Source organism: Hemiscyllium ocellatum, chromosome 4 (genome assembly GCF_020745735.1).
Source record: "Hemiscyllium ocellatum isolate sHemOce1 chromosome 4, sHemOce1.pat.X.cur, whole genome shotgun sequence".
In the NCBI taxonomy this organism is placed as follows: Eukaryota; Metazoa; Chordata; class Chondrichthyes; order Orectolobiformes; family Hemiscylliidae; genus Hemiscyllium; species Hemiscyllium ocellatum.
In genome coordinates, this window is record NC_083404.1 from 88,847,820 (window position 1) to 88,872,466 (window position 24,647).

The following is a 24,647-nucleotide window of genomic DNA, read 5'->3' on the forward strand; positions in this document are numbered from 1 at the left end:
ACTAGCTCTAATCAGTCCTTGCCTTTCCAAATACATGTACATCCTGTCCCTCAGGATTCCTTCTAACAACTTGCCCACCACTGACATCAGGCTCACTGGTTTATAGTTCCCTGGCTTGTCATTACCACTCTTCTTAAACAGTGGCGCCATGTTAGCCAATCTCCAGTCTTCCGGCATGTTCTACTTTCAGATTTCCTACATTTTAACCTCCAGCACAGCATAAACCCACTTGCTTTGAGAATTAAACGTATAGCCAATTAAGAATCACAAAGCATGTTATTCTTGGTCAATGTTTAGCATACTCCCATCTACATGGCTAAATACCCATCTGGGCTGAGATCTCAGTTCTAATGCTAATATTGGTCAACTCTACAGAATCCAACAGAAGAGCAATCAGAATCCTGGTAGCATTCTACTCTGGTGTCATTAATGCTAAGACCTGTTTTTGTTCGGGGCTTATGGTCAACTGATGATAGGGAGAATGTAAGAAAAATACAAGTAAGCATTTTGTCAAATTTCTACAATTTCCAATGAGACATTCATTTCAAAGGAGCTACTGTAGAAAAAGAAATGGAGTCAAAAACAATTGGTTGAAGCTGTCTTTCATTGGAAATCCCAGTAAAACTGCATGAAATTTCACAACTGATAAAGGACCTGATTTTTCATGGCAGTCTAGACATGCTACCAACAGAAGACGTTAAGATGAGATTGATCTTTCCTGTTTGCATTTGTCATACATTTCTGGCCATGAGTTGGCTTAGGTCAGATAGCGTGCTATCAATATTAAGTCCCCGTGACCAGAAGAAGAGGATTAAAGTACAGAGTTAAAGACTTAATTATGGAAAACTTCTTCACAATAAGTTGCATACAGGGTCACCATCATTTTATGGCAGTGGATATAAATGTTATCTAAGTGCCTTATTTGCAAACTGAATTGAAGATTGCCCTACTTAATAGGGACACCAGTTTAACATTAATTGCTGCTATATGGATTTGCTAAAGTGTCAGGACATCCAGAAATTTATGAGGTGAGAGCTGTTGCTGTTTAAAAATGAGTACTATTTCTAGCTCTGCTTGTGAACCAGAAGGAGAAGAATGTTTCCCTAACCCCTCAAAGAAGCCTTTGGCCTCTCCCTGCTGATTGTGATCCCATCTTGTAGCTGCAGTCACTGCTCCATTTATCCTTGATTATCTCCATTTTTGGTGGACTCTCCTGCCATCAGTACCTTTTTCTCCAGTCCAATGATTTCTTCCACTCTCTCCAGTCCTAATGACTTCTCTCACCTGTCAGATTCAATGTCCTCACCTTCTCCATCCTCAATGGTTTCTCCCTGTCACCTTCCAGCATCAGTAGCTGTCTCTTATCTTATGCCCACAATGGCCCCTCCCTTTGTCCAGATCTAAAGGCCTCTCTCTTCCTGTGCTGAAGCCCTGATTGCCAATCCCTCTTCTGCCTGATTTCTAGGGATCATCTCCAACAGCCTGTTACTATGAACTTCTGTTGCTTTTTCTCCCCCCCAGTGAATACCTGGCTGCAAATGGGAAAGCAAAATGCAATCTGAAAGGACACCATGAAGTTCTGTTAGACTCCCAATTCCCTATCCTTAATAGCTTTTTCATCTATTTTTTGGATCTTGTCCAAACCTTTTCAGCCATCTCGGAATGCATGTGTCAAGGAGGTGTTGCCAAATAAATGACGTACAAAGAAGATGCAATTAATATTGCTGAGGCCCTCTCATCTTTTTTTTGTTTTAATCTGCATGGTGAAAACATTCCTTAAGATGCAAACGTGAGAACATGTAACATTCAGATATCTTCTACTAGCGGTATATCGCGTGAATGATGCTTGCCATGTTTAATGGTTCACTAGGGAAATATATTAAACTGTATCCAGATTTGACACAAGCAACATGCAGGATGTACGTAAGCATTTGCCAATGTTCAGTAAATTGCCTTTCTGAGATGCTTCATAAAATTCCAACCTGAAATTGCATGTAAGATAAATTGTTTCACATAATAGTACAATCAAAACATTTATCAGCAAACTTTTATTGGCAATCTTCCACAAACAGCAATTTTTCCCTCATTTATCTCAAGTTGCCTGAAACTTGGGAGCATGACACTTAAGTCTTGCTATTATCTCACTTGTACTATTCTGTGCCTATTTTTGATTACATATCAATCTTATCCTCGAGTCCAACTGCCCTTTTCGGCAAGATCTTTCTGTGGGGCCCATAAAGCACACTCTCTACATTGCGCAGCTGAATAATCCAGACTAAAAACGGACAGGCTGACAGTTCCATAGGTGATATTAAGTGGATAGTTAAGACATCACCTTTGGGCCTTCCCTGGTATTCAGGCCCTCAATGAGCTGAAAAACAATAAGAGGCTGGCAGCTCCTCATTGCTATCAGCACCATTGCAAGCTGCAAGCAAGGTACCACCAGGAGATCCAGGATCATTGAGAGACACCAGGCTAAACCTGAGTGAGGGGAGGTTGAGTCCATGGATTAGGGAGTGTAGGAAAGGGGCAAGAACATGGGGGGGAGGGGGGGGCGGGCTTTTAGTGTCCCCTCCAACCTCTGTTGATGCCAGGTCCCTTGGTCTGTCAGAGCACTTGATAATGAAGGACAGCTCAGGAGCTGCCATCAAAACTGATTGAGTTAATTGAGCTGCCTCCAATAGGCAGTACAGCTCCCAGTTAATTCCGGAGTGATCACTGAGTTACAGTGGCCTCAGGTATAATGGGCATTAATGAATCAAATTGACACTTCACTATTGTGGCTGAGAATCCTGCATCAGCCCCTCTGCTCTACAACTCAATGGGGGTGGGGGGGTGGGGGGTCACGTTACTATCACTGGAAGCCTGATAGAGGGCCTGTTCTTTGATTAGGTGGGCTTGCCCCATGGACCGTGCCATGACTGGCTTGACTATATTTTGCCTGTTGTGTTGGCTTTCAGTAAGGACGGAGCTTTATCAACAAGTCTGCTGAAGTTCAAGTGAATTATTTTTTAACTCGGAAATACAAACTCTCATTTTTAATAAAGAAAACCAATGTCCAGTAAGGAAAAACAAGCCACTTAACACGATAATGACATTGAAAATTATTTCTGCATAATTAAATACAGAAGGTAATTTAATAAATCTTATTTCTGTTTTAACTTTAGACATTTAAATTTAGCAATTACACATTTAGCACTGAACTTCACTGATGTCAAGTTAGCTAGATTTAGTAAAATGTATTTTACATATAGTGGTGAAGCTTCCATAATGCTAGGCTGTATTACTGACTCTTCTTGATCAGGAAGCTTTCTTGATTATCTTTCTTGGTGTCTCTTCACTCTTCATGCTTACCTCTCTTTATCCTCTCTCCTTTTTCAAAGGATTTCAATTATAAATGAGAATGTCAAGAGCTCAAGCCTCAGTTTAAAACCATGCAGTCCCAGTTCGGGGGTACAGTGGTGCAGTGGTAATGTGCTTGGTTAGTAATCCTGTAGGCCCAGGCTGATATGCTGTGGTCGTAGGCTTATTTTGCCAAAATAACATATTGAACTCAATTAATAAAACCTGAATTTAAAAGATTTTCTTCGTAATTGCGCTTATGAATCTGTCTTTGATTGTAGCAGAAACCTATCAGATTGACTAATATCCTTTATATTGGCAAGTCTGCCATCCTTATGTGGTTAGTGAGACCAAGGGTGAGTGAGTTAAATTGATATGAAGTGGAAATTTGGTGCCCAGTGAGGATGAGCTGCTTTAGCTCGTGTTTACTGCAAGACGTAAACAGAGCAGAATAAGAGGTGATTGGGAAGGGATAAAAGTGTGGATTGAGATGCTGACCCACAGCAAAACCAGCAACAGAGAGACATTTTTGCAACGTTTGTGAAGGTTTGGAGCTCAGGTTGAGGTTCAGGGTGAAGGTTTGCTTGCTGAGCTTTAGGTTTGATATCCAGATGTTTCATTACCTGGCTAGGTAACATCATCAGTGGTGACCTCCAAGTGAAGCAAATGTCTCCTGCTTTCTATTTATATCTTTCTCCTGGATGGGGTTCCTGGTGTTTGTGGTGATGTCACTTCCTGTTCATTTTCTGAGAGGTTGATAGATGGCATCTAGATCTATGTGTTTGTTTATAGCGTTGTGGATGGAGTGCCAGGCCTCTAGGAATTAGGAATTCCTAGAGGCCTGGCACTCCAACCACAATGCCATAAACAAACACAAAGATCTAGATGCCATCTATCAACCCCTCAGAAAACAAACAGGAAATGACATCACCACAAACACCAGAAACCCCATCCAGGAGAAAGATATAAATAGAAAGCAGGAGACAACAGCTTTGCTTCACTTGGAGGTCATCACTGATGATGTTACCTAGCCAGGTAATGAAACATCTGGATATCAAACCTAAAGCTCAGTGAGCAAACCTACACCCTATACAGAGAGACATGCCAAACTACAGCATGGTGTGAGTACAGGGAATGAGTATGACTGAAGAATAGGACTGGGAAATGTTTCTAGTCATTAAAGTAGAAATCAAGTCTTTATTTTGTAAATGTCTTTTCCTTTTTTTTTCCTTTTAAAACAAGCTACTTGAGTATTAGATTAACAGTGTGATACTTTTCTCTCCATTTTAGTTTATGAAAACAATATACAGTATAGTGAAGTATAAAGGGCAGAGAATCTTGAGTAATTAATGTGTAAGTTAAATCAAATATAATAATGACGGGAGGACGGGTAATGTTTTGTTGCTGCAACATGTGGAAGCTGCTGAATGTCTGTGCAGTCCAACGTGAAAATGTCTGTAGTAAGGGTTTGCAGCCTGAGGAACTTCAGATCTGAGTTGAGGAGCTGCACTCTGAGCTGCAGACATTGTACCACATCAGAGAAAGGGAAAGTTACTTGGACAGTTTGCTTTAGAAAGTAGTCACCACATTCAGATTAAGTAATTAACAATTGATGTATGATCAAGGACAGAAGGATGTGATTGCAGCTGAAGGCGGTATGAGGATCCAGGGGTTAAAATTGAGGAGACTTCATCCCTGCAATTGTTCAGTAGCTACAAGGTTCTGACAAAATGTGTGGATAAGAGTGAGAAACCTAAGACCAGGATTAAGGACATTTCCTTGGCATTGATGAAGATCTTGGAGAGGGAGGGGAGAGATCCAGTAGTTGTCCACATTGGTATGATAAAATCAACTTGTAGAAAGTGAGTACTGCAGATGCTGGAGATCAGAGCTGAAAAATGTGTTGCTGGAAAAGCGCAGCAGGTCAGGCAGCATCCAAGAAGCAGGAGAATCGACGCTTCAGGCATAGCCCTTCTTCAGGAATGAGGAAGGTGTGCCAAGCAGGCTAAGATAAAATGTAGGGAGGAGGGATTTGGGGGAGGGGCGTTGGGAATGCGATAGGTGGAAGGAGGTTAAGGTGAGTGTGATAGGCCGGAGAGGGGGTGGGGGCGGAGAGGTCAGGAAGATGATTGCAGGTCAAGAAGGTGGTGCTGAGTCCAAGGGTTGGGACTGAGATAAGGTGGGGGGAGGGGAAATGAGGAAGCTAGAGAAATCTGTATTCATCCCTTGTGGTTGGAGGGTTCCTAGGCGGAAGATTAGGCGCTCTTCCTCCAGGTGTCGTGTTGCCCTGGTCTGGCGATGGAGGAGGCCAAGGACTTGCATGCCCTTGGCGGAGTGGGAAGGGGAGTTAAAATGTTCAACCACGGGGTGGTTGGGTTGGTTGGTCCGGGTGTCCCAGAGGTGTTCTCTGAAACGTTCTGCAAGTAGGCGGCCTGTCTCCCCAATGTAGAGGAGGCCATATTGGGTCCGCTGCACCTCCTCCATCGCCAGACCAGGGCAACACGACACCTGGAGGAAGAGCGCCTAATCTTCCGCCTAGGAACCCTCCAACCACAAGGGATGAATGCAGATTTCTCTAGCTTCCTCATTTCCCCTCCCCCCACCTTATCTCAGTGCCAACCCTCGGAATCAGCACCGCCTTCTTGACCTGCAATTGTCTTCACAACCTCTCCGCCCCCACCCCCTCTCCGGCCTATCACCCTCACCTTAACCTCCTTCCACCCATCGCATTCCCAACGCCCCTCCCTCAAGTCCCTCCTCCCTACCTTTTATCTAAGCCTGCTTGGCACACCTTACTCATTCCTGAAGAAGGGCTTATGCTCAACATCGATTCTCCTGCTCCTTGGATGCTGCCTGGCCTGCTGCGCTTTTCCAGCAACACATTTTTCAGCTCACATTGATATGATGTCAGTTGTAGGACAAGAAAGCGGGTTTGGCTGAAAGCCTTTGAACAGTTAGGAGGTAAATTAAAATGTAGAACCTCCAAGATTGCTTCCTTGGCATTGGAAAACTGATGTAGGATAAATAAATAGAGTCAGGAGTTAAATGTGTTTTCAAAGATGGGTGTGGGTGGAATGGATTTCAATTCGTGGGATACTGGCAGCAGTATCGGGGTAAAAGAGAGCTCTTCTGGTGGGATTAGCTTCTCTTGAACATGTGCTGGGACTAGTATCCTGGTGCATTAAATTACTTTGGCTGCAGATAGAGCTTTTAAACCAAATGTGGTGGAGAGTGTGGTATTTAGAAAAGGGGAAATATAGGCTTCTAAAGCAAGAGGATATGGCAGAATTAGAGGCCAGTATTTGGATAATGACACCCAGAATGAATTAGGAAGGGACAAAGGATATAAATGTAGAAAAGAGGGCCAAAACGGGACATAATGACTAAAAGGCAAAATGAATGGCTCTTGAATGCATGTAGTATTCCAAACAAAATAAATGCTTATAGATTAATAGGTATGATCTTGCAGCCATTACAGTGGCATGGTTACAAAGAGACCAAGACTGGCAACTAAATAATCAGGGATATGTGAATTTTCTGAAGGACAGGCAGGAAGGGAAGTCTGTTGGGTTAGCATTGTTTGTATGGGATGAATAAATATTAAAGAAATAAATTATCTTGAATCAGAAGATGTAGAATTCATATAGGTGGAGGCAATGAAAATAAGGGGCAAGAAAACACTAGTTGTGATGGGACAGAGATGAGAGATAGGATATATTGACAGCATGTAACAAAGACAGTACATTAATCATTATTGACTTTAACTTTCATTTGATTGGTATAGTCAGATTGGTAGAGGGAACCATGAGGAAGAATTCATAAGTGCATTTGGGACAGTTTCCTAGAACAATATGTTGTGGATCCAACCAGAGATGAGGCAAATTTGGATCTGGTGCTGTGTAATGAGACAGGTTAAAGTGACTGTGACCACAATATGATAGAATTTAGCATTCAGTTTGAGAGGGAGGTTCTTGGTTTGGAAACAACTGTACTAAGTTAAATAAGGATAATAACAAATAAATGATGAGGAAACTGATTGGAGTGGATTGGAAAAGGAGTTTTGCAACAAAAACCATTGAAGATTAGTGATAGGTGTTTAGGAAAATGATTCAGCACAAAGAATATTCAAGGAAGATAAAAGGCCAACTGTAGTTAACCAAGAAAATTAAAGAAAACATCAGATTGAATGAAAAAAGAAACATGCAACATGGCAATAACAGAGAACTTGATCAGATGGGCTGAGGATTGGCAGAAAGAGTTTAATTTAGATAAACATGAAGTGTTTATATTTTGGAAAGGCAGGTCAGGGCAGGACATAAACACTAAATGGTAGAGTTGCCAAACAAAGAGGCCTTGAAGTGGAGGTTCATAATTTCTTGAAAGTAGAGTGATGGATAGACAAGGTAGTGAAGAAGGTGTTTGGTAAGCTTGCCTTTGTTGTATTGATGATAAGGGCTGGGATGTCATTTTGTGACTGTACAGGACATTGGTTAGGCCACTTTTGGAATACTGCATTTCATTCTGGTCTCCCTGTGATAGAAAAGATGTTAAACCTGAAAGGGTGCAGAAAAGATTTACAAGTGGTTAGAAGGTTTGAGCTGGAAAGAGAGGCTGAATAGTCTTTGGAGGCTGAGGGGTGACATAATAAAGTTTACAAAATCAGGAGGAGCATGGCTAGAGTGAAAAGCCAAGGTCTTTCTCCCTGGGCCAGGGGTAGGTCCACAGCCAGATGGCATAGGTTTAAGGTGAGACGGAAAAAATTTAAAGAACTTAATGGACAACTTTATCACACAGAGGGTGATGCATATAAGGATTGAGTTGCCAAAAGAAATGTTGGAGGCTGGTACAATTACACCATTTAAAAAGCATCTGGATGGGCACATGAATAGGAAGGGTTTCAAGGGATATGGGCCAAATGCTGGCAAATAGTAATAGATTAATTCAGGTTATCTAGTTGGCATGGATGAGTTGGACTGAAGGGCCTATTTCTGTGTTGTACAACTCCCTGACTTTAACTGGGAAAGATTTAAAAACCAACAAGAGGCAATCAAAAAAAAGAAAAAAGTAACCTTTGAGGGTAAACGTGTAGATAGCATCAAGATAGACCTGAGCAGGAAAAGAGAAGTCAAAGTGAATATTAATCTCTGAGGTAATAAATTTGTGGAAATAATAATAGGGAATTGGGAAATGGCAGCAGAATTGAACACAACTTTGCATCAGTCTTCACAGTGGAATAAATTAGAAGTATCCCAAAATTACCAACATTCAAGGGGCAAAAGGGCAGCAAGTAAGTATAATAACTATCACTAGAGGAGAAGTGCTAGGGAGTTAATGGCGTCAAAGTCTGATAAATCCCATGGATCTGATGAGATGCATCTTACAATATGAAAGAAGGTAGCTACAGAAACAATAGATGTCTGGTTGTAATCTTCTAGAAATCCTTAGGTTCCCACATTATATTCTATCTGCCACATTTGTCCACTCACTCATCCTATCCATCTGCAATCTATTCAGTCCTTTTCAATATATAATTTTCTACCTGTCTTCTTATTGTTTATGAATGTAGTCACCATCCCTTTGGGTTCTCCTAATTAATTGGACTGTAAAACATTGAGGCACTAGTGAAAATGTCTTCAGGGCTCTCTCATTAAATGTTATTATTCAAAGAAAGACTCTCTATGCCTACTCTCTGTTTTCTGTCAGCTTGCTAGCCAATCTTCGATCCTTGTCAAGAATATGTCATTCCCAGCTTCTTCCCCACTGTTATGAAAGGTCTGAATGGACCTTTCAAATTCAAACCTAATGTTGATCTTGCTTTACTGCACACCTTCTTTGCAGCCGTAAATTTGTATTCCTCACCATGTTCAATCATCCTATGATCTGTCTGTACCGCATGCAAAATAATCATAGGTTTGGAAGACATTCCACCTATAGGAAGTTCAGTCAGGCCTTTGATAAGATTCCACATGGCAGGCTGCTCTGGAGGGTTAAATTGCATGGAATCCAAGGCGAGCTGGTGAATTGGATACAAAATTGATTTATTGATAGGAACCAGAGTGCAATAATAAATCAAATTAAATCAAATCTAATCAATATCACCTCCAAGCTTGCTGCCAGAAGCCTCTGTTTCTGCACTGTAGGCAGGAGACATTTGTAAGAACAAAACAAAATGTTCTCCGTGCCAGGAGAAGTAGAAGTATTCCTCGGATACAGTGAGGAAAGCTGGGTATTTTGCAGTTGCACTCTGAGACTTTCCACCTGTGAATTATTGGAGTGTGTCCAGGCAGCCTCCTGGGCATCTAAGCTCCACTGCCCCCCTCCACCAGGCAACTCTATCTGCCCATTTCAGACAGGCAGCTGGTTGGCTGAATGCAAATGAGGCTCGATGGTTAAAATTGGCACAGCCTCCTGCTGGTACACCCTGGCAGGCCACCTGCTTGCCCAGTTGGTTTCATGCCCGGAAGTTAGAATTCTCTCTGTGCAGCCTGTTCTCTTCAATTTATTCTGGAGTTCCAGCCTGGTGTTTCTCCAGTGGGAGGGTTAACTGATGAGTAATGAAGATGTGGACACACAGTTCCCACAGACTAAGGAGCTCATTATGAAAAGAAAATTAGCACCACTCATCATATTCATAAAATTCTCATTAGTTGGCTTTAATAATACTGTGCAAAAATCTGTTACTGTCTTTATAGTGAGTCAGAATTTAACTTTGTTCCTTTTAGAATCCATGGTGGCAAAAACAAATAAATCTTTGTATATCTCACTGTGAGAAGCAACATTTTACTCATGACATCAAATGAATGTGCTCTTCCATTTTAGATCATCAATCCCATTTGAAGGTTGTAACGAGGGGCTGGTAAATTGGTGAGTAGTAGGAAAATGACTTGTTCATTGAGTTGGTTGTCAGATAGTGTACCAAGATGAAGTCTAAGTAATAACAGACTATATTACACTTTAGTATATGCCAAGAAATGTTAAAAGAAGATGCATTCTCGAATCTCGTTGATCAGACTCCAATTCCAATGTGATCTGGCATTATTTGGAGGAAGTAGTAATACTTTGGTAATTTTAAAAACATTCATGTGAGTTGGCATCACTGTTTGGGCTAGCATTGACTGCCCATCCTCAGTTGCCCTTGAAAAGTTGGAGGTGATCTGTCTTTCTGAACTGCTGCAATCCATTTGGTGTAGATATATCCCCAATCTTATCTGGGTGGGCATTCAAGAAGTTAACTCAATGACTCTGAAGGAAAAATGGCACGTTTCCAAATCAGAATGGCAAATGGCTTGGAGGGACACTTGAAAGTGGCGAAACCTTGTCCTAGATATAAGTTATGCCTTTGATAAGGTTCCAGATGGTAGGCTGGTCTGGAAGTTAGATCACATGAAATCCACAGCGAGCTGGCAAATTTAAAAAACAATTGGCTTCTTGGTAGGAAGCAGAGAGTAATAGTGGAAGGATGCATTTCAGACTGGAAGCCTGTGACTAGTGGAGTGTCTCAAGGCTTGGTGCTGGGCCCATTGTTGCTTTTTATCTATATCCATGATTTAGATGAGAAGGTACAAGGCATACTTAGTGAATCTGCAGATGACACTAAAATAGGAGATGTCGTGGATAGTAAGGAATGTTATCAGAAATTGCAGCAGGATCTTGATCAGCTGGGGAAGTGGGCTAAGCAATGGCAAGCAGAGTTTAATATGGACAAGTGTGAGGCCTTGCATTTTGCAAAGCCAAATCAATGTAGGAATTTCATGGTGAATGGTAGGGCCTTAAAGATTGTAGTGAAACAGAGGGACCTTGGAGTTCAGGTGCATGGTTCTCTGAAAGTGGAGTCACACAGGTAGAAGGGGCAGGGAAGAAGGTTTTTGGTACACTGGCCTTCATCAGTCAGGGCACTGAGTATAGAAGTTGGGAAGCTATGCTGTAGTTGTACAGGGTGTTAATGAAGTGACATTTGGAGTATTGAGTTTAGTTTTGGTCACCTTGCTATAGGAAAGATGTTAGCGAGTTTTGAGAAGATTTGTAGTTCTAGGTGTAGGTTTGCTTGATGAGTTGGAAGGTTCATTTTCAGACATTTTTACTAGGTAACATCTGCAGTGAGCCTTTGGATGAAGCATTGCTGATGTTTCCTGCTTTCTATTAATATGTTTGGGTTTCCTTTGGTTGGTGATGTCATTTCCAATAGTGATGCCATTTCCTATGGTGATGTCATTTCCTTTTTTTTCTCGGGGGTGGTAAATGGGGTCCAAGTCAATGTGCTTGTTGATAGAGTTCCAGTTAGAATGCAATATTTCTAGGAATTCTCGTGCGTGTCTCTGTTTGGCTTGTCCTAGGATGGATATGTTGTCCCAGTCGAAGTGGTGTCCTCCCTTATCTGCATGTAAGGGTACTAGTGAGAGAGGGTCATGTTGTTTTGTGGCTAGTTGATGTTCATGTATCCTGGTGGCTAGTTTTCTGCCTGTTTGTCCAATGTAGTATTTGTTCCAGTTCTTACACAGTATTTTGTAAATGACATTAGTTTTACATGTTGTCTGTGTAGGGTATTTCAAGTTCACTGGCTGCAGTTTTAGTGTGTTGGTGGGTTTGTGGGAGACTATGATGTCAAGGGATCTGAGTAGTCTAGCAGTCATTTCCAAGATGTCTTTGATGTATGGGAAAGTGGCTAAGGGTTCCGATGCATTTTGTCTGCTTGTTTGAGTTTGTTGCTGAGAAATCAGCGGACTGTGTTCATTGGGTACCCGAGAATTCCTAGAAGCATGGCATTCCAATCAGACCTCTATCAACAAACGTATTGACTTGGACCCCATTTACCACCCCCCTGAGAAAAAGAACAGGAAATGACAAAACAATAGTAAATGCCATCACCACAGGAAATGACATCACCAACCCAAGGAAACCCAAGCATATAAATAGAAAGCAGGAAACATCAACAGTATTTTGCCTGGAGGGTCACTGAAAATGTTACCTGGTAGGGTGACAAAATGTCTGAAAATGAACCTTCCAGCTCAGCAAGCAAACCTACATCCAGGAAAGATGTTGTTAAACTGGAAAGAATGCAGAAGAAATTTACAAGGATGTCGCCAGGACTCAACGGTCTGAGTTATAAGGAGAGGTTGGGTCAGGTGAATTGGCCATGCTAAATTGCCCGTAGTGTTAGGTAAGGGGTAAATGTAGGGGTATGGGTGGGTTGCGCTTCGGCGGGTTGGTGTGGACTTGTTGGGCCGAAAGGCCTGTTTCCACACTGTAAGTAATCTAATCTAAGCTAGGACTTTTTTCTTTAGAGTGTAGGAGACTGAGAGGGTACTGATAGAAGTGTATAAGAGTGGTGAGAGGCATGGATAAAATGAATGCACTCAATCTTTTTCCCAGGGTTGGGGAATCAAAGACTGGAGGATATCACCTTAAGGTTAAAGGAGAAAGAATGAAAGGAAACCTGAGGGGCAATTTATTTACACAGAAGCTGTTATGCATGTGGAATGAGCTGCCAGCGGAAGTGGTTGAGTCTGGTACATTAATAACATGTAAAAGTCATTTGGACAAATACATGGATAGGAAAGGTTTAGAAGGATATGGGCCAAGTGCAAAGAAATAGTGTTAACGCTGATGGAATTCTGGTCAGCATGGACTTAATTGGGCTAAAGGGCTGTCTCCATGCTGTAGGGCTCTGTGATATTATTTACAGAGCCTTGGTGAATTATTGCAATGCATCTTGTAGATGGTACTCACTGCTCTTACTGAGCATTGCTGGTGGAAGGAGGAAATGTTTGTGGATGTGGTGCCAATTAAGCAGACTGCTTTGCTCTGGATGGTGTCAAATGTTTTGCTGAGTATTATTGGAATTACATTCAACCAGACAAGTGGAAGCTATTCCATCACACTCCTGGCTTGTGACTTGTAGTTGTGGACAGTCTTTAGAGAGCCAGTGGGTGGGTTCCTAGCCTCTGACCCACTCTCCTGCTCTTGTAGCCACACTATTTGTATAGCTGGTCCAATTCAGTTCTTGTTCAATGGTAACCCCCAGGATGTTCATAATGGGGTTTCAATGATGACAATTACATTTAATGTCAAGGCATGATGGTTATATTTTCTCTTTTTGGTCACTACCTAGCAGTTGAGTTGCATGCATCTTGTCATCTTAAGCTTGAACATTGTCCAGATTTTTTTGCATTTGGATATGGACTGGTTGATATCTGAGTAGTTGCTAATGATGCCGAATATTGTGTAATCATTAGCAAATGTGCTCATTTAAGACCTTAAGGTGGTCATTGATGAAATAGTTTCAGGTGGTTGGGCCAAGGACATGAAATTGAGGTAGTCCTGCAGAGATATCCGCAAACTGAAATAAGTTACCTCCAACAACCACATCTTTCTTTGTGCCAGGAGTGACACCAACCAACAAAGAGATTTCCTCAAATCGCTTTGATCCTAATAAAAGCAAAATACTGAGGATGACGGAGATCTGAATTAAAAAAAAACAAATGCTGGAGAAACTCAGGCAATCTGATTGCATGTGACTTTGGAGAAACAATGTTAATGTTTCAAGAGCTGAAAATGTGTTGCTGGTTAAAACGCAGCAGGTCAGGCAGCATCCAAGGAACAGGAAATTCGACGTTTCGGGCACAAGCCCTTCATCAGGAATCGGGCTTGTGCCCGAAATGTCGAATTTCCTGTTCCTTGGATGCTGCCTGACCTGCTGCGCTTTAACCAGCAACACATTTTCAGCTCTGATCTCCAGCATCTGCAGACCTCACTTTTTACTTAATGTTTCAAGACCAATGTAACTCTTCCCAGGAACACAAGAGCTAATCCTTCACTCTGCACACTGTTTAAATCATTTTACAGCTTGGATCTCTTTTGAGATAATGCTTACTTGCCAGCAGAACCTTGAAACTTTACTTCCAATGTAATGGGTGCTATTGTTATTATCTGGAGGCTCAGATCAAGCTTGATAAGTGAGTGATAACTGAATGTTTGATTTTGGAAATATCTTTGGTGTAACCTTAAATGGAACTTGTACAGCTTCATCTGAAACTGCAGAAACTCCCCTGACATAAGCACAGAGGCATGGGTAACTCCTACTCCCCAAAGTGCAAGGATTTAAATTATGTGAAGAATGAATAATATGTTCTGCAGTTGCACTGGTGTTCTCCAATGACTTTAAAGATTACTGTTTCAGCTGCAAAAAAAAACATTATTTGTGAACTGAACAGGCTTCATAAGGACAAGCCGATTTTGCTTCTTGGGCATCAAGCATCAACCTCTTGGGGCAAATTTCCAAAAAAAAAAGATTGAGCCTTGAGTCAAAGGTGGGCCAGCATGTGACATATGAATAGAGGCTTGAGTGTCAGTTCCTCATCATGATCCCATTCCTGAACCATTTTGAATAGACTGACTCTGAGCTAGATTAATTGCCCACAAGGAAATGCTGCCCAGCCAATTTAGGACAATTATTTATAGTTAAGTGGCTTATTAAGGTAATATTTTCATGTCAACAGGAATTTAGGATTGGTATAGTGGGCAGTCCATATTGACCTGGTTGTCTCTCTAAATTTATGGACAAGCAACCTTTGCATTTTTGACAAAGAAAATTATATTTGTAGGCCTTCATAGACAATTAATAGAATGAAGTCTCATGTAAACAATTGTTTGTGTTTCTCCTATGGGTTTGTGACAATATAAAAGATAAACTGAAAACTTAAATATGTTGGTTGACATTGTCAGGCTCCTAAACAGCATCCCATTACACAAAAGGAAATCTTTTCTTGTGTTTTATTTCAATCCCACCCCTTTAGTAAAGACACTACTTTAATACATGTGGACCATGGATTAAATGCAGTTTTTAACATTTGTTCAGTCATAGAACAAAAATGTTTTTTGATACATTAATGTTAGTATGAGTCCTTTGCATAAGTCGGGGTAAATACAAGTATTTATAAGCAAATGAGGTAAATGTTTATGCAGACTTAGTTTAGCTAAAATAACTATATATGGTTACACTTCTCCAAACAATGTTCCTGAAAGTAACAACAGATGTTATAAAATTATTGTAACATTGTAAAATCCAAGCTATAAGCAAATGCATAATACAGAGGAATCTCTATTATCCAGCATTTGATTTTCCAAATTTCGAATAATCTGCCAAGATCACAAGGTCCTGATGCTTGGCTAAACCAGTCAATTAACTGAACGACATACTCCCCACCCTTGTCCTTTGGATAATCGAGGTTCCTCTGTATATAGCAGAGCAAAATGAAATTGGTCTTTTTGCAGTGTTTATTTAGCGTTTTCAAAACAAACTATTTGTACAACAATAATTCTGGTTTATTGTGTGTTCCAGTTGTACCAATAGGGCCCTCAAGTTATTCTCTGTGACTATGATCATGGTTCAGAATCCCTCCTCATCTACCTTCAAATCTGAAGTGCTCAAAACACAAGCTTCTTCAAATGTCTCTCCTTAATTATTAATTTGTCCATTCTTAACTCATTGATCCTGTCCAGAAGATCTCTAGCAACACTCTCTTTATCTGTCCCTATAATAACCTAAAGTCCCTTAGGACTTCATCCTTGACTTCTGCTCATTTATTTCTCTCCTGCATACTCTCTTACAGATATTAGTGCACCAAAACATCTTGAATGACGAATAACAGAGCTATACAGAATTGTTTCCACAGTTGTGAGAGTTAGTGAGGGGAATAAAACCAATTGCAGTTTCAGAATGAAGTCAGACAAGGGCATCTTTTTTCACCCATTCTACTTAATGCTGAGAAACAGCATTGAGGATGGTCCAGGAACAGCTATGAGGGAGAAATGGCTGCGACTTAGAAGGTTGTAGCATTACAATGGATAGGTATATAGATGATCCCACACTCCTAACCAGAGCAAAGGAAGAGCTAGAGACTGTGACAGGCTGAGTCAGAAACACAGAGTCTTTTGGATTCAATATAAATGAAGCAAAATCCAATGTTATAGCTTTGAAGGACAATGGAAAATTTTAGATTGGAAACCCTGCAATAGACAGCAGACAGCTTCAAAACCTTGGTTCAAAGATCAACATTACATCCAATAATGAAATCCAAGTTAAATAAACAATGGCAAATCATGTCCACTGACTTGAATACTATTTAGACATCTATATAAAATTTGAAAAAGCTAACAAAATGTTTCGTTCAGCCACTAGCACAGAGTGATGGACTCTTTCAAGACAAGAATTGAGCACTGAATAAAAGATGATGGAAGAATGAAAATGGATTTTGAAATGTGGGTGTGGCAGAAGATCTTTAAAATCAGCTCGATGGATAGAAAAACAAATGAGTTGGTTAGATCAAGAGTAGGAGTTCAGAAATCCAAATGGTTGTTCAGAACAGTTGAGAGAAAGAAAAATAGTGAAGGACACATATTGGAAACAAACAACAAAGTCTTAAACTGAAAGAATTGAAGATAAATAAAGGTCTTGTTTTATTTCAAAGGGAACAGCGTATAAGAATCTGGAAAGCTGGCACAGACTTTATAAATTACTTGTCAGACCATAGCTGGAATACTTTAACAAGGAAAGATTTACTGGCATCGGAGGCAGTCCAGAGAAATTTCACTAGGTTGATCCTGGATATGGAGAGACTATCTTATGAGGAGAAGTTGTGTAGTTGGGCCTATTCTTCCCTTACCTGGTTTAAACTCCAGACCCACAGTAAAATGGTTGACTCTCTGAAATAGCCCAGCAAGAGTTTGAGGGCAATTAAAATTGGCCATTAAAACAATGGATTTATCTATTACACCCACCTCCCAAGAGTGAATTTTCAAAAGGCTATTTTTCCCTTTGAATAGGTATTCGTGCAAATTGTCCTGATGAGTTTCAGATGAAAAATTTTGAGCAATGCTTAAGTTCTGTACAGCCAAATGACAAAGCATTCCTGATAACCAGCTGATACAACTTTACTGAATTATGTAAACTCTCTATTTTCATTTGGTAATCAACTTAAACAACCTTACTTGCCATTTGAAGTTACTTGACTGATAAACTGAACATTTTCACATCCTTACTCAAATTACTGAAAGCTTACACTCTATACAGTATGACATTGTTAATGGAATTGATGGTTCTCTTTCTCAGGAAGTGTTAAGGATTTCTGAATGAGTTCAATTCGGATCTACTGCTCGTCCTTGTTCTCAGTGTTTGCTTCTCTCTGCATACTATGCTTGAGTTTTATCCTCTCATTTGTCCTCAAAGATGACAAAAAAAAGTTTTCCAGACCAAAGAATCATAGAGCCATAGAGGTCTGCATTGCAGAAAAGGCCCTTCAGCCTACTGAGTCTGCGCCAGTCAAAACCAATCACCTGACTCTTATTTTTCCAGCACTTGGGCCATTGCCTCGTATGACTTGGCATCACAAAAGCACTTCTAAGTACTTCTTAAATGCTATGACAGTTTCTGTCTTCACCACTTTTGCATGCAGTGACTTCCAGATTCTCAATGCAAGCTAGGTGAAAATGTTTTTCCTCACATCTTTTCTAAACCTTCTGCCTTTTCCCTTAAAACTATGCATCATGGTCATTGATTCCTCCAACAAGTGAAGAAGTTCCTTTCTGTCTGCCTTGACTATATACTTTACTTATCACAATCACATTGCCCCCTTAATCTTCTCTTCTCGCGATCCGATCTCTCTTTATAATTAAGACTCTTCAGCTCAGGCAACATCCTGATAAATCTCCTTGGCACTCTTTCCAGTACAATTGCATACCTCCTATAATACAGATTCCAGAAGTGCACCCAATATGCTAACTGTGTAGGATATTATTACATAAAAGGAAATCAAGTTATTTCGATACTTCTGTTCACCATGCCATTGATTGAGCTCTGGGTGTAAACTTGGCAAGCTCTGAATGCTTCCAATGGGTCATGTCAATTCCAATATATCTTCCCAAAGGGAACCTAGAATAACTAGTCATCTATTATTAACAAATAAGTTGGCCATGCTTATTAAATGTTTCAGTACTCAAAGTAAATGTTTTCAACAATATTGTTGGGCTTTTGCACTGGCCATCTTTCAACACAATGCCATTAGTTGGTTAAATGATCTTGGTCACTCTTTTGCTCATGCGAAAGTTGGTTGCATCTCTCTTGACTTGCTGACAGTGGATGTTTCTCAGTCATATGAAGCATTTCTCCTTTGCCATCATAGTTAATCTCAATATAATCCTCCTTTTCAGTGTTCTTCCATGAATCTAACAAACCCAAAGAAATCTTCTATCAGTTGTCACTTGATCAGTTGCTTGTGTGATGATATGATGGCTGTAAAAGTTGTGTTTTGTCCTGTTTTTTTCTGAAGAGAAGTTTTAAGCTATAGGGTACTAAGCTGTCTCCTCCAAAACCAATAAAGTAAACATCTTATGAGGCCTTGAGTGTTCTTTAACAGGTGGAACAATAGAAGCATCCCGAATGGGTGAAGTCAGGCTCCCAGAAAACCAGGGTTTTAGTTTTGCTTTCAGCAGTTGTCAGAGTTTTGAAGATGGATATGAAAGCTATTACATAAGTCTTGGTCACAGCAAAAAGTTAAAGTTTTCTCTCTCTCTCTCAACCAGAATTCTCTCTGCTGCTGCCAGAATCGCATGTGAGCCAACCTGTTTTACTGACTTTGCCTTTGCCAAGTCAGTATTAAGGCATCTTTCACTTGCCTTTAAATAAGATAAAGTTAGGGTCTAGGCTTCCTCCTTGATATATTTGAAAGGGATTTGGTCTGATCAATAACAGTTGACAATTGTTTGTTTCTGGACCAGTAGCTATCATGAATTAATGTAACTCTTCTGCCCTCTTGAAGTCAAAGCATATTGAAAATCAAAAGCAAGGAATGTTGATTGGAAGTTAAATAAACATGTTCAATTCTATGTTGCAGAGTAATTTGAATATTGATGAATTACTTGAGTTGGATATAGTTTGAAGGGTTAAAAGTACCAACGGATATGTGAAAGTGGCCACAAGGCACTGAGCTGGATGGTGTAGGAAGTTTGAAGGGCCAAATGGTCTATTCATGCTCTTATCTTCTATGTTTATTCAAAACATACCTACAGAGTTAATGGAGTCTCATCTGTAGTCTCATCTCATCTGGGTCCTCGACTTCTTAAAGTGCAGACTGCAATCAGTAAGGATAGGCACCAACACCTCCTTCATAATAATCCCCAACAGCAGTGTCCCGCAAGGCTGCATAGTCAGCCACTTCCTCTGCACCGAATACACTGTTGACTGTGTGGGCAAATTCAGCTCTAACTCCATTTACAAGTTTGCTGATGACACCACCATAGTAGGTCAGATCACAAACTATAATGAGACAGAGCACAGGGAGCAGATAGACATGGTGTAAAGACAGCAATCTCTCCATCAATGCCAGCAAAACAAAAGAGCTTGTCATCAACTTCTGGAGCCTTGATGAGTCATTACAGTTCATCATGTAGATTGCACGCATTGTCACCACTACATATTCAGTGTTAGAGGGAATGAATGTTGAGAGTATTAAATAGGATGTCAGTCTACTGGGCTGCTTTGTCTTAGATTGGTTCAAAGCTTCTTGAATATGATAGTGAGATGACATTGATGAAGAAGCTGGAGATTAAGCTAGGTTGGGCCTGGGACAGCTGTGGTAAGGGCTGTGGGTGGTATTCAGCAGGAAGCTTCTTGCCAATGTTTGACGTGAAGCCATGAAGATTCAGGGAATCTAGCTTTGCAGTTAAGAATTCCTAGGTCAGCTCCCTCCTAATCTTATACCACTATGTCAACATCTCAGGGACAGTAATACTTTTGCCTTGGATGTTGTATCATATATTACAGACAAAGAGGAGGATTATGTCAGGCTGTTGCTTGACTAGTCAGTGGGAAGTATCCCCAATGTTGCCACACAATCTGAAATGTTAGTAAGGACGATGTCATAGTGTTGGTAGGGTGTCTGTGTTGCTGTCATTTTTGATGCTATTATCTATTCCAAATGGCCAGTCCAGCTCCTTCCTATCGTTCAGACTTTGGAACAGTTAGATATAATGGATTGGCTTGCTAGGCCATTTCAAAGGACATTAAAGAGTTAACCACATTGGTATGGATCTGGATTCACATAGAGCTGTTAGCCTGAATTTCTGGGTTATCAGGAAACAATGAGGACTGTTGGAGATCAGAGTCAAAACGTGTGGCACTGGAAAAGAACAGCAGGTCAGGCAGCATCCTAAGAGCAGGGGACTCTACATTTCGAGCATAAGCTTTTCTTCAGGAATGCGCATTCCTGTCCATCATTCCTGATGAAGAGCTTTAGCTCAAAACGTCAACTGTCCTCCTTGGGTGCTGTCTGAGTGGCTGTGCTGATTTGGATTATTATACCAGTGGCGGCATCAACTAAGTGATTACCTCCCCTTACAAGATGTAACTTCCTCTCTGGGCATTAACTGGGTATTAGCTGTGAATCTGAATGATTGCTGTTCCACAGTACTGACACTGTCCCATTTCCCTACTTTGGTATTAATTCTTATTATTGTAAAGCTATTTTAAATTTGTATCATTTCAATGCAGGTTGAATTCTACTGTTCTTAAGATTGTACTCAGTATTCATCAGATTTTTTGGATTGTACTGCAGCAATGTTGCAGTAATTTCTTTATCTACAGTCTTTTTAAACACAATGTGGCATAATACTGTAATAAATTTATCATTTAGGCTTTAAATGCAACAAACAATATAGACAAAGGAGAAGCAGTGGATAAAATCCATTTAGATTTTCAGAAGATGTTTAGGGAGGTAAAACACATTAGGCTACTTCATTAGAAATAGCCCATAGTAACAGAGGTAGTTTAGTGGCATGGATAGAGGATTGGCTGACTAATGGAAGGCAGAGAGTTGGGATAATATGGGGGTGGGGCGGGGAAGAGTTATTTTCAGAATGGCAAACTATAACTAATGGAATATCACAGGGATTAGTGCTAGGGCAACAATTACAATATGTATAACAATGATTTGGATGAGGAAAATGAATGTACTATAAGCATGTTTGCAGATGCCACTAAGATAGGTGGCAAGGCAAGTAGTAAGGATGATAGAAACAATCTGCAGAGGGACATAGACAGTTTAAGTAAGGGGGAGAATCCATGACAGATAGAATATAATGTGGAGAAATGTGAGGTTATGCACTTTTGCAGGATGAACAAAGGAGCTGAATGTTGTTTCAACAGAGAATGTCTGCAGGACACTACAGTATAGAGGGATTTGAGAGTCCTAGTGCATGAATCACAAGGAGCTAGGATACAAGTTCAACAAGTAAAAGGGAAGGCAATTGGAATGTTAGCCTTTGTTTCAAAGAGAGTGGAGTATTAAAATGGGAAGTCTTGCTAAAGCTATAGAAGACACTAGTTAGAGATCAACTGGAACACCGAACTGTTTGAGTCCATTTAATCTAAGGAAAGACATAATTGTATTTGAAGTAATGTCGAGAAGGTTCACTAAGTTGGTCTCAGCTATGGAGGTATTAGCTTATGGGGAGGAATTGAGTAGTTCATGCCTTGCTGGAGTTTAGAAAAATAAGAGACAATCTTATTCAAAAATTCAAAATTCTTACTATGCTTGACAGGATAGATGTAGCAAGATATTACCCCATTTGGGAAAGTCCAGGACCAAAGTGCATAATCTCAAAGCAAGGGGTAGTCCAGTTTAGATAGAAATGAGGAGGAATTTCTTCTCTCAGGGATAGTGAATCTGTGAAATTCTTATCACAGCACCATAGAGACTGGCTTGTTAAGTCCAAGACAAAAAGATTTATAACCATAAAGGAAATCAAAAATTATGGAGGCAAGGTAGGAAAGTAGAGTTGAGGATGATCAGGTCAGCCATGATCTCATTAGATAGTGGGGCAAACTCAATTGCCTGAATAGCATAGTCCTCTTCTAGTCTTATGGTTGTATATGCCTGTTCTGTAGTGTTTACTGTTTTCAAGATTTTGAGTATTGTTTCATTGTAATACTGTCTGCACTGCTTGCTCTGGTTTTGGATCCTTTTTTCCACAATCAAAATTGTCAGCTTTGTCAGGGTTGTACCTCCTTCTGTAGTGTGATGGCACTGTGCTTTTAAGGTAGGTTTGTTCTGTGCCATTTCTCTTGCACAGAGATGTTGCCATAGTTGTGCTAGGATGTTTGCTTCGGATGCTGTAGGTAAATAGCTTTGAGCTCACCAAGTTTTTCTTTAAATCAGACAAAGGAAGCATGAGTGGTTGGAGATGGGCTCAGAGTTAAGCTTTGAGTTTTGATTTCAGTTGGAGTTTAGAGTTGGCTTTTGAAGTTGATAGATACAGATCACTCTCTGACACAGCAAAAGGCTTGAGTTCTCTCTCTGCTGCTAGACTGACATTTTTCCATGTTCCTTTCACCTGAACAGAAGGGAGATAGCACATGAGGAAAATCTGTTTTGTTGAATTTGGCTTTGCCAATGGTTTGTTTTAGAAGGCTGCTATATTGGAACAATTAAGATTAGTAGTTAAACAATATATTATTTTATTAATTATTTCATTAGAATTAAAGTTATACCAATTCTTTTTTGTTTGTATTTTAACTGTGGTGCAAGAGAATAGCCTGTTGTGCTTAAAGCCAAGTGGTGGACCAATCGAATCACATCTGGAACACAGTGCCTTCCAGTTGCCTTTAAATGAAATAAAAAGTTAAGGTCTAGTCTATCTCCTTGATATATTTTGAAGGGGTTTAGTCTGGTCCATAACAGCAAACAAGATGGAGATTTCCTGCTTCCTCACAGGCAAAATATGATGTTTTTGCACCTTTCGTGGTTCAAACCATAACACACTTCATATTGCATAATCTCTTCAGTCGTATTCAAGTTCTACACTTATCTTGTATGGTCTCTTTCTTCCCCTGGTGTATATGAAAGGCCAGTGGATGTTGGGAAGACAATGGCAGCTTCCCTGCTTAGATTGGAATAAAATTATAGTTGTAGTCTACGGACCCCATGAGTTTTCAGTGGATAGCCGCACTCTCAGTCTCTAAGCCTGACTAAAAACAGGACATCAAACAGCCTGGAGAAGACATGCCCATCTCTTTTTTTTTCTCTCTGGAAGAGAAGTTGAAATTGCTGCTACATCTGTTTGGCTAAGATCTTTGTTTCATCCATTAAAAATCCATTTTGCTGGCTGCTGTCTTAAATGATCTGAGGGTTGGGGGCTATTCAGCATCAGACGGGAGGTCTGGCAGACATGTGTTAATATCAGAAACATATCACTTGTTATAAATGATCCTGCTGCTGATCAAAGATTCATAAAATTCTGTATCAAGTACAGCTCTCCAGGTTCCCTGTCCCCAGGAAACAAAACAAAATCAAAACATTTGACTCATTTACCTTTTGCTGAGTGATGGGTCATCATCTCTGTTCGAGTGCATTCTCCTAAACCTCGAGTAATATTAATTGCTCCTGTATGGATGTCTTTCTGGTGTCCGGCACTTTGTGCCATATCATTTTAGTATTTGCTTTCTTTGAACAGTCACAAATATTTGCAGATGTTTATTTTACTATTTGCCAACCTGTAGTAAACATATAGAACTAATGATTGTTTTGATATTTAATCTGTTCCCCAGTGCTATGTGTGGGCTTTAATTGACCTTGGCATTTCACAATGCACAATATAAAGCTGGGGCTTTGTTGATAATGCCATCAAATCTCTGCAGCATTTATTGGTTAAGGGACTAGAGTACTGAGCAAAGTCCAATTTAAATCTGGGGTTATGAATCAAGCTGTTGCACCACAAATGAAAAGCTGTGACGTTGTGAGCATAAGGCTCAAGCTTTTTTAACTCCTTGATTTCATTTAAATATGACTGACTGGATCCTCATAGATTCATACTTTGACATCAGCTAGCTTTTGTAGCCCCATGAAGCTGACTTGCACTTAAAGGCGAAAGTGAGTCCTGCAGATGCTGCCGATCAGAGTCAAGATCAGAGTGGTGCTGGGAAAGGACAGCAGATCAGGCAGCATCCAAGGACCAAGAATTCGATGTTTCGGGGCAAAAGCCCTCAATTCTGCACTTCTTAAATTCCAGTTCTATTCCTAAATTTGCTATTTCTTGGGAATGTTAAAAGGGTTACTGGACCGATTGGAACTAGGTGGATCTCATTGATTCCAAGGTCCTTGGCCCAGGTTAACATCCCAATCAATCAGGAAAGCCCTGGTGAACCAAAATAACCAGGCGATTAGATCTCTTCAGTTCAGTCAACTGACCCTGAATGAAATATCAGTGTCTGTGCAGTTATTTCAGTTACCATACAAGGTTACCATACCACCTTCGAG